Below are 12,172 nucleotides of genomic sequence, written 5' to 3' on the forward strand. Positions count from 1 at the left end.
GAGTACAACAAATCATTACTTTACAATCCTATATGCTGACATAATAAAAGATGATGGTGTTATCAAGACTTTCAGAAAGAGGAAAACGATAGTGTAAGACTGATAACGGCTGCCAGAAGAGAAATTGTAGAAATCAAAACTATTATGATTAAAAAATATGTTGAAAAAATCTTCCTTCCCTTAAGCAACACTTAGAATTGTGAATAATTTTGGCTTGAACTGTATGTCTGGCTTCTAAGAGTCTTTAAACAGGCAGGCAGTGAAATAAATAACCTCCTCGTTCAGCTTCCGCTCGCAGCTGACGCTCTCTAAACACTGGCCAGAAGCTTCACACGGGTGACGTTTATTTGTCATCTGGCACTTCCTAAGCCACCTTAAAAGGGGAAGTTAGCTGTTAGGACCAGGGTTATTTTAGTAGCAGTCCAAGATGTATAAACTGCAACTGTATAAACAATGAAGAAGCAAGAGTTACTGTGACCGTCACAATATATTTAAATAAGCAACACCAATTAGTGTCTGTATAGGTGGAAATGTGGTCAACTAGGGCTGTGCGATATGACAAAAATCCCATATTATGACAGTCAGAATTATTAGCCCCCCTTTGAATTTGAATTCTTTAAAAAACTAAATTCCCAAATGATGTTTACCAGAGCAAGAAAATGTTCACAGTATGTCTGATAATATTTTTACTTATGTCCTGATCAAGCAGCAACCTCCCGCTCTCCCTCAGAAAGCCAATACGGAAGTAACTAAAACTGCAATTCATCCGAAATTGCGCTAGTCCTGGCCGCTCCTGTCCACTGTTAGAATGGGCATCTTTACAGCAGAAAAAAAGGTGTTTACAGCCTGGTACAAAAAAAGATTTTGCTTCATAAAGCTAATATTACCCTTCATGACAACTGTGAGGGGGTGAATTTTTCTCATCCGTTTCCTTTATATTAAGTGATATTAAGTTTGCATAATTAAGGGCGTGGCCACTTGAGTGACAGTAAGGTCTCGTTGGTCGCCGTCACCTCAGCTGACTCCTGCAGATTAGCCACTGAACTCGGCATATTTATCGTATTTCTGTGTTGTTTTATGTGGCTTTACACAGTCAGCTGCCTTTTGGACTTGTTTCCTGCAATTATTAGATGGCATGGCATGCTGAGTGCACTTAATTGTGCTCACAAACCATTCATGTGGCCTCCGTTTCCCATGTGAGTAAAGTTATATACTTATATACCATCTCTATACATGTATTTGTTTTATTTAAGATCATTTATAGTTTATATTTAGAGCTGTAATGCACTCCAGAATCTGACAGATTGATTAGCTGTAGGTTCTAGAACAGTCATCTGAAGCGTTCACATGTGATCATATGGGGTTCACATGTGAATTCACACAAAAACGTTCCAAATATACACGTTTTCCCATGTGATCATATGTGAATTCACACAAAAACGTTCCAAATACACACGTTTTCCCATGTGATCATATGTGAATTCACACAAAATCATTCCAAATACACACGTTTTCCCATGTGATCATATGTGAATTCACACAAAAACGTTCCAAATACACACGTTTTCCCATGTGATCATATGTGAATTCACACAAAAACCTTCCAAATACACACGTTTTCCCATGTGATCATATGTGAATTCACACAAAAACCTTCCAAATACACACGTTTTCCCATGTGATCATATGTGAATTCACACAAAAACCTTCCAAATACACACGTTTTCCCATGTGATCATATGTGGTTCACATGTAAATTCACACGAAATTGTTCCAAATACACACGTTTTCCCATGTGATCACTTGTGGTTCACATGTTATCCCATGTGCATTTCACATGTGGTTTGTGTGTTTCACATCTAAAATTTAACATGTGCAATTTCACGTGCACATGTGATCCCATGTGAAATTTCTGTAAGGGGTGTTATGCTGGAGTTCATCAATAGTCTTACAGTAACTAACACAGACTATATCTGAAATGTTTGGAAGTAATTTGCGTTTTCCTCCTGTTAAAAAACATCATAAGAACAATGTTTAGTGGCTCACAGTGGCGTAGCGGACGGGCCCGCAGGGCACGCACCGCAGGGGGGGGGCCCCGCGTGATTAGGGGACCCCACGTCGTCGCGATTTTCAATAATTAAAAATCCAGGAACCGCAATAATCTAACTCTTGGGAACAGCTGTGGATGGAACCAAAGTTCACAGGTCTGTGTTTTCTGAACACCTCTCAAGTGGTGGACTACTTCATTCTGATTGCTTGCCGCCGAACCGCGTCATAGCCAATGAAGACGCGCCGCTGTTTTTCGCCACCGGTTCTCGTTAAAAATGAATGACTTCTGGCTACTTTGACGCTCTCGCCGCTTTCGGTTTGTGATCGCTCCTCAGTTTGTGAAGGATTCCCCGCGTTGACGCTCCACTCCGCCTCCTTTCCCCGCACCTCAATTTGTGACATAGATATATACACTAGATATCGCATAGGGACCTTGAGCATGCGTCAATAGCGCCGCCACATTGGTACAGTGCTCCCAGGACAAATGTCATTCAACCGCACTAGTCAAGTGTTATTACAAAGCACAAAGGCAGAACATTTCATAGGTAAGATTAAGTTTTTTACGTTTTTGTATGTTCTGAAATTTGTGCTAAACAGGTTATTGGTGATAATACAGTCACTGCATTCAGCATAAGGCAAAGTAGTTCCAATTCGCACTAAATACTCGGCTTATGCTAGCTTTGTTGAATAAAATCAGCAAACAATTCAAAATAAATATATGACAATGAGATGCTGCGCTGCCAGAAACTTGTATTATTGTCGGCTAGTGAACGAGTCGTTCATAACGGAGATTCATTCACAAACCAATCGCTCCCTCCGTCATTATGAGAAGTGAAAGCAGGAGAGGAGCTGTGTTTCAGGACACGGATTAGATTAAATTTAACAGGGTGGGTGGATAGTACATTTCTGGACACACAAACACAAGCTTTTTGGCAGGAATGCCAGTGCGGTCACTGATCCATCAATGTAGAAAAGTGATGTCAAATTATAATTTTCATAATTAAAAAAAATAGATAAATACTAACATCCAGGAAAACTCCCGATCATAGATATATGTGTATATGTGTATATCTCTGGCTCTGAAGCCTACTTGTGGCTTCTTTTGCGCTCTTTAGAAACCTATGTGTGACGTCACGGACACTACGTCCATATATTTTACAGTCTTTGGTCCTGATTGGCTGTTGTCATGCTGTGTATCATGCTGAAATCTCATGTTCATTGTGGCCTGCTTTTGAAAAGAGCATTTGTCGAGCTATCTTAACTCCTGATTGATTGCTTCTGGAATTTCTTTATCTGATTCAGAACTACTGAAGCATCTGATTATGAACAGGAGTATCATGTAGTGTTTATTTAAGACGCTTGTGCTGTTCAGTCAGAGTGAAAATACCAGGACGAGACACCGTGACTAATGCTCCAGAGAGAGACGAAGGTGTTATTTCAAACAAACACATGGTGATGTACAGTAGGTCTCTGCAGAATAAACATTTGCTCTAGCGTCTCTTCAAACAATCGGAGATGAAAAACAAACACTTGAGCGTGCCGTCCGGGCGTGTGTTTCTGTGCAGATCTCAGGCTTTGCTGAAGCAACATGAATGAATAGCTCATTTAGCTGAGTTAACTCCATCTGGCTTTGATCCGCGGCCCGTCCGGAGTCCCGACAGCTTTTACACAGATGTGTTTGGAGGCCGCGCTTTGACGGGAAACAGCGTGAGTCAGTTACAAAGACAGACAGAAAGAGAATAAGAGATACCATAAGTCAAGCAAAGACTGTGAGAAAGTGTTAAAAGAGCGCTTGAAAACACTTCGTTTTCCTTGGCTGATCAGTCACAAATAGCCAAAAGGAGCCAACTCTAATCTATGAAAAATAATGAAGCAGGCAGAGTTACTGTAATTATCAACGATAATGTAGAGCTGCACATTTAGGGATTGGAAAATTGGAAGACATCATCAGCTCAATATGAAGTATTATGGGTGTTACAGAGTTGTTTTCCAGTGTAATCTTGAACACAATTGCAGTTTTGAGACTTTATTGAAGGAACACAGGCAGAAAGACAATGAGATATATTCAGGCCCGGATTGGCTAATCGGGAGGACCGGGAGAATTCCGGTCCATTTTTTGGCCGCGAGGGTCGGTATCCTTAGCTCCAGAATCTATTGCTCTCAGCAGTCACACTTTTTAAATTTATTTATTTATTTACTTGACCACAGCCTTTTAATTCATTATTTCACTGCAGTTCTACATTATATATTATGCACTATATTATAAATTAGATGAATCACTACTCACTGAACAGCTGTTGTGACTCAGTGGATAGCATGTTAGTTTATGACGCCGCAGACCCGCGTTCGATCCTCTTCTGAGTAACTTTTTTTGTCATTTTTATTGTTAAGACATATAATACTGTTAGGGTTGTTGAACATTTGAAGTTCTAAAGCAGCTGTTTTCTCAAAAAAGACGTGATAGTGTAATTAGAAACTGATTTGGAAATCACTTTATTTTAATATAGTGACTCGTGAACTGAGGTGGGCCGGTCTGAGGCTTGAAACTCCAGGGCTGAAAAGGAGTCCCACTCCGGCCCTGGATATATCAAAAGTCAAGCAAAGACAGAGAAAGTGTTAAAGTGAGAAAGTGTTAAAAGACAACTTCAGAGCTTGAGAACACTTAATTTCCTTGGCCGTTCAGTCATGATTAGCCAAAAGCAGCCAACTCTAATCTAGAGCTGTGCAATTCATCGAAAATCCGATTTTGATTTCGATTATGGCTTCTATCGATTATGAAAAACCATTTATCGAGATAAGCGATTATTGCATCATATACCAAAAGCGCGAAAGACCGCGTGCTTATGTGTGTGTGCAACACGCGCACACGCATAAGCACGCGGTCAGCATTCGGTCTCATTCACACACTGAGACGAGCAGAGGAGCGCAGACATCTAAAGTAATCTTAACGTGAGCGCTTTAGTGGTCAAATAGGTTTCAAAACACGGTGGTTAGTGATTATTCATATTAACCCTAATTTGCATAATAAACAAATGAGTTGAGAATCAAAAGACACGTGAAAGAAAACCATTAAAGTGACAGGGCGAAATGCTGCCGCCTGTTTTATCATTAATCAAACGACGAGAACATCCCTTACTGCTCCTGACTGAAGGATTTTTGTAGCTAAAGTGTTTTTCTTAGGGTGAAGATGCTTAAATCACAGTTTGTTTCATATTTTTATTCTATTGTATTTATTTCTCTTTCCTTTGCAGGGTGGAAAATAACTGTATATATATATATATATATATATATATATATATATATATATATATATATATATATATATATATATATATATATATATATATATACAGTTGAAGTCAGAATTATTAGCCCTCCTGAATATTAGCAACCCTTTTCCTCCAATTTCTGTTTAATGGAAAGAAGTTTTTTTAAACTTATTTCTGAACATAATAGTTTTGATATATCGTGTCTAATTACTGATTTGTTTTATCTTTGCTATGATGACAGTACATAACATTTTACTAGATGTTTTTTTACAAAACACAAGCATTTAAATTAAAGTGCCATTCAAAGGCTTAATTAGGGTAGATAGACAAGTCATTGTATAACAGTCGTTTCTTCTGCAGACAATCAAAAAATATATTGCTTAAGGGGGCGAATAATATTGACCTTAAAATGGGTTTCAAAATATTTAAACCTGCTTTTATTCTAGCTAAAATAAAACAAAGAAGACTTTCTCCAAAAGAAAAAAATATTAGAGGAAATACTGTTAATAGTCCTTGCTCTGTTAAACATAATTTGGGAAATAGTTATTTAAAAAAACAAAATTCTCAGGAGCGCTAATAATTTTGACTTCAACTGATAATCGTTTTGAATAATCGTGATTACAATTATGACCAAAATAATCGTGATTATGATTTTTTCCAAAATCGAGCAGCCCTACTCTAATCTATATGAAAATAATGGAGCAGTCAGAGTTACTGTAACTATCAACAATAATGTAAGAAGCTGCACATTTAGGTATTGGGAGAATGGATGTTGCAGATTATGGAAGCTGTTTTCCAGCAGGCAGGATTGGCTATGAGGGAGGACCGGGAGAATTCCCTGTGGGCCAATCCGTTTTTTTGGCCGTGAGGGCCGGTGTCCCTAGCTGCTTGCACTCTCAGCAGTCGGACTTTATTTATTTATTTGACCATAGCCTCACTTTTTTTATTCATTATTTTGCCGCAGCTCCGCTCTTTTTATTTTCTCGCAGCCTTATGAGCAGAATGCAGCCTGCAGGTTAATGATGACAGCGGCACCTTAGTGAATATAAGAATTCGAATAATTAATGTTAATGAATATTACAGCTGCTCAATGAAAATCAGAGGATTCACTACATTAATAAATCTGACATAACTTGATCAGAAATCTAAAAAGGGGAGAAAAAGATTAAAAGGCCATGAGACCCCCTCGTTTCAGCAGGGTGTTTCAACCACATACTCCGATACTGTTGAAAACAGAAGTTCACATACACTCTAAAAAGAGAGCATAAACATTTTTTTTAAATGTTTGATGTTAAATCATTCAGTTTAATATTTTAGGTCCATTAGGATTACCTAAAATGATTTACATTTGCTAAATGCCAGAATAATGAGAGGATTTTTTTTTGTGAATTTTTTATTAGTTTCTTGACAGTCAAAAGTTTACACACATTTCCTTGGTATGTCTTAGCTTTGCTTTTAAATGTTTTGTGTCTCCTTCCACAAGCTTCTCACAATAGTTTGCAGGAGTTTTGGCCCATTCCTCCTGACAGAATTGCTGTAACTGAGTCAGATTTGTAGGCTGTCTTGCTCACACAAGCTTTTTCAACTCTGCCCACACATTTTCTATAGGATTGAGATCAGGGCTTTGTGATGGCCACTCCAAAACATTCACTCTGTTGACCTTAAAGCACATTTGAACTAATTTGGCAGTGTGCTTAGGGTCATGGTCTGTTTGGAAGAGCCATTTGTGGCCAAGTTTTAATTTCCCGGCTGATGTGTTGAGATGTTGCTTCAGTATTTCTCCATAATGTTCTTTCTTCATGATGTCATCTATGCTATGAAGTGGACCAGTCCCTCCTGCAGCAAAACAGCCCCACAACATGATGCTGCCGCCCCCATACTGCACAGTTGGGATGGTGTTTCTAGGCTTGTGCGCTTTCCCCTTTGTCCTCCAAGTGTAACACTGCTCATTATGGCCAAACAGTTCAATCTTAGCTCCATCAGAGCACAGGACATGTCTCCAAACATGAGTCTTTTCCCCAGTGTGATTTAGCAAACTGTAATCTGGCTTTTGTGTTGATTCTGGCTTGTTGATTTTCCCATGTTGTCACACAAGGAAGCAGTGTGTTTGAGCTTTTCCTTCAATACTATTCTACAGTTGTGCCTCACATTAACTCAAATGTTGTCAATCAGCCAATCAGAAACTTCCAAAACCTTGACATCATCATCTGAGCTTTTCCAGAGGATGAATAATCTTATTGTGTGTAAACTTGTCTTTCAAGAAAAGTTCATACAGTTTCTCCAAAAATCTGTCTCTCATTATTCTGCTGTTAATCAGAACAGAAAGTAATGTGATCATCCTAACTTACCTAACAGAGAAAAAGTTTAGTCACGATAACATCTGACTGTTTTTAATGGTAATGTGCCGTTTTATACAGTGTATGTTCAGTTCTGCTTTCAGCTGTATATGCACTATGCATCTAAAAGCAGATATGTCCTCTAAGGGGTGGCAAGATCACATTAATAAATTCATTTCCGCTGAGGTGAAGGTGTAACAGAGACGAATGCCTCTGCCATCACAGAGCGCTACTGACGGTCTGCCATTAAAACCATGCAAATTCCACCAAAAACACATCCAATGTCTGCGTTCGGGCACAGATCAGTAGCTCACAAAATGTCAGGGTTGGTTTTCATTGAGTTTTATGTTTGTTGTTCTTTGTCTTTTGTGTTTGTTGAATCTGCTCTCTCTGGATTTGGGTCCTGCGGCGGCTCTTAGTGCTAAAGACGTGTTAGGAGCTCCTGCAAATGCCTGAACATGACAGCAAACCATTAGCTCATGCTAAGAGTAATGACCCTCATGGCAACAAAGCTGAGGGATTATTTATTAGTGCTGTGGTCTGTGGGGAATGAGTCCGCGCACACACACACACACACACACACACACACACACACACACACACACAGAAATGATTTGTGTAATCCTGCTTGTGTTGGCACTGCACGTGATGAAATCATTATGGGCGTCCGGTTGCCAGAGTCTCTGGATACAAACTCTAATCACACACACACACACACACACACACACACACACACACACACACACACACACACACACACACACACACACACACATACACACAGTTCATAATGCTTAGCACCTGTTGAGTTTGCTGCAGTTGTCTCAGTTATTCACCACTGAAAAAGCAGTTTCCTGCATCTGTAACACACTCTACTTAAGTTAGCAAGCTAACAACCTGAATGATAACACACTGCTCAGAATGTGTGTTTTTTTTCAATGCCAGCTGATGTTAGAAAAACATTTGTAAGCCGTAGACACACCACACATGCTTATTATTCACGCACATTCCTTTTTGAGACAGAGTCGGTTCTGTAAATTACCCTCATTAAACAAAGTCAAGTCTGCAATAGTTTGATTGTTATCTTGGTAATTACGGTAATTTATTGGCAAGGATTAATTATCCAGAATCAAATCAAAATGAGGTCATGCTGAGTTCGAGATTGAGACGATTAAGTCTGTTCACCTAACCGCTTTTTTAATCTAATTCTGATCACCCTTTAACAAAACAAGATACGTTAATCTCAAAATACTTTCAGTAGCATTATCAAATACTTCAGTGTCATATTTTAGATTTTGCTTTACCTAAAATAATTGTAAAATGTTTTATTTCATAAATAAAGTTCTATATTTTGAAAAACAACATTATTTTATCTGTGTTTTTACACATGAACTTTGTTGTGACGACGTTACCATCTCATTTTCCGAGTAAAGTCATGTTATCCACGTACAGTATATTCGGTTTTCCACCAGAAATCAATCTTGAGCACTTATTGATGGGGTCCGACTCTATCCTGCAGAGCCGTGTGTCGCAGAGGGTGTGTGAGAGCATCAATCATGCTGTTAGGCTACACACACACACACACACACATTCGCAAGGCTCCTTAAATAGCTCTGCAGTGGACAGAACTGGAAATGTCACGCCTGAGCGAACCAAAGAGAATCAAACAGAAAGTATTGATCATGTCATCCGAGGGTAAACTGCTGTTTATCTTAGCTGTTTGGTCACTGTCAGGAGTATTGGCATTACATACCATTTTAAAAATGTATTATACTTGAAATATATTTATTAAATTTATAAAATATTTGGAATCTTTTGAATTAAAAGTAAGACAAGTTCAGGAAGAATTAAGTCAAATTAATATTGCTTTCATTTCAATACAAGTGATAAAATAACACATTAGCCCCTTTCACACAGTGATACCGGTAAATATCTGGAAAATTTCCGGAACGACTTTACCAGTATATTCAAAAAAGCGCTGTTCACACAGGCGAGGACGTTACGGAAAGTTTCCGGAAAAGAGCGTTCACACATCCATTCCAAAATACCGGTAAATTCTGACATCATTCACCACAAATGAGCTTTAAACGGCTGCGCTTGTGTTTGTAAACATTTGACTACATTACAAACTCTGTGGATGATCAATATTGTGAACAACTTTCGCAGGATCACTTTCTCATGTCGAGATGTTCATAATATGTACGTGTGCAGGCGCTCACAGGCTGTTTCAAAGGCACACGCAAAGCTTAAAGGTAAACAAACAATGGCTTTTCATAAGCATCTCATCGATGATTATTTACACAGTTGGCATAAAGAAGAACATATAAACGTGATCTGACTAACTTCTAGCAGCTAAATGTGTCTGGAAAAATATTCAAAGGTTTTTATTCTCACAAACCGCGCGGACGTAAATGCGTCTGACTGTTGTGATTGGCTAAAGCAGACGTCTCACGTCAGCACGTTCTAGACGTGCACGCGCTTATTACGGAAATCTTACTTCTGCATTCACACAGCGCAGCATTCCGGCAAATTGCCGGTAATGTTACAACTTCTCTTTCCGGAAAATAGCCGGAACGAATTTACCGGTATTTTCAAAAAGGACCTGTTCACACATCCTTTCAAGGTCTGTATGTGTGAAAGGGGCTATTGAGTCCTAACTGTTTGGAAAATGTATAAACCATTTTTGCAGCTCACAAATTCTGTTGTGTTTTGGGCATAAATGTGTTCAAGGCTACAGTTTCGAGATCATGTTAATGTGTATAAAGCCCTGAAACTGAAGATGCAGATTTTGGGGGGTTATTTTTATGTTAATAACCACAATTAAGGATTTAACATTTCATTCAGTTGTAGTGCCACTTAGTGGTTGTTACTATTGAAATTTGGTGCATATACTTAGATAAGCATAGTCTCTATTTGTGCCAAATTTGGTGAAGATCAGATGCTGTCTCGTCCAAAAACCCTAATATCTTCACATAAATTTAGCGAAATCTAGTCAGGGAATTAACAGACAATGCATAATGTTGCATGGTGTCAAACTACAATTTTCAAATGTGTATGCTAAAAAGCATTATTTGTTTTATAATATCAGTGTGTGACAGATTGTATGAAATTCTGACTTTGTCGCTTCCAAAAAAGGCAGATTGATACAAACAGGGGCTTGTATCAAAAACACAAAGCTTTGATTTACTACATGAAATGAAATGTGTTATACTGTATATCTGAAAGCAGATCGCTTACTTATTGTTATTGTGAATGCACTACTTATACTATTAACTCTACAAAATGACATAGAATAGTGCATAAGTATGTGATTTGGATGCAATTTGGTGCATGTACTTAGATTAGCATGGTCTCTACTTGTGCCAAATTTGGTGAAGATCAGATGCTGTCTCATCTAAAAACCCAGATTTCTTCACATAAATAAAGCGAAATTTAGTTCTGATGTTGATGATGCAAATGATGTTGCATGGTGTCAAATTGCAATTGTCAAATGTGTACGCTTAAAAGCATTATTTGTTTTATGATATCAGTGTGTGACAGATTGTATGATATTCTGACTTTGTAATTTCCAAAAAGGCAGATTTATTCTTTTTAATTAGAAGCAAACAGTTTCTGCTATCAGAACACAGAGCTCTGATTTACTACATGAAATGAAATGTGTTATATATCTGAAAGCAGATCACTTATTTATTTTCAGTGTGAATGCACTACTTATACTATTAACTCTACAACATAATGTAGAATAGTGCATAAGTGTGTAATTTTGGGTGTAATTTGCTGCATGCAATTTGCTTAGATTAGCATGGTCTCTATTTGTGCCAAATTTAGGTCACGTAAATATAGCAAAATTTAGTCAGGAAATTAACAGACAATGCATTATGTTGCATGGTGTCATACTACAATTTTCTAACGTGTACACTAAAAAGCATTATTTGTTTTATAATATCAGTGTGTGCCAAATTGTATGAAAATTCAGACTTTGTAATTTCCAAAAAGGCAGATTTCTCCTTTTTAATTAGAAGCAAACAGTTCCTGCTCTCAGAACACAGAGCTCTGATTTACTACATGAAGGTAAATGTTATATACTGTATCTGAAAGCAGATCACTTACTTATTTTTATTGTGAATGTACTACTTATACTATTTATTCTACTAAATGACATAAAATAGTGCATAAGTATGTGATTTGGATGCAATTTGGTGCATGTACTTAGTTTAGCATGGTCTCTATTTGAGCCAAATTTAGTGAAGATCAGATGCTGTCTCGTCCAAAAACCCAGGTTTCTTCCCATAAATGTAGCAAAATATAGTCTGGAAATTAACAGGATAATGCATGATGTTTCATGATGTCAAACTACAATTTTCTAATGTGTACGCTAAAAAGCATTATTTGTTTTTATAATATCAGTGTGTGACAGAATGTATGAAATTCTGACTTTGTCGTTTCCAAAAAGACAGATTTCTTAAGAAACAAACAGTTCCTGCTATCAGAACACAGAGCGCTGATTTACAACATGAA

At 37.9% G+C, this 12,172-nt stretch overlaps 2 protein-coding genes across 4 annotated transcripts in view; both read left to right on the forward strand.

The window, feature by feature from the left end:
• The window catches only part of traf3ip2b (TRAF3 interacting protein 2b), an 872,991-nt gene that overhangs the window by 647,434 nt on the left and 213,385 nt on the right, over positions 1-12,172 (forward strand). The window lies entirely within an intron of this gene.
• The window catches only part of gli2b (GLI family zinc finger 2b), a 164,352-nt gene that overhangs the window by 105,613 nt on the left and 46,567 nt on the right, over positions 1-12,172 (forward strand).

The sequence above is a fragment of the Danio rerio genome, chromosome 11 (genome assembly GCF_052040795.2).
Source record: "Danio rerio strain M-AB ecotype USA chromosome 11, GRCz13ab, whole genome shotgun sequence".
Taxonomy (NCBI): Eukaryota; Metazoa; Chordata; class Actinopteri; order Cypriniformes; family Danionidae; genus Danio; species Danio rerio.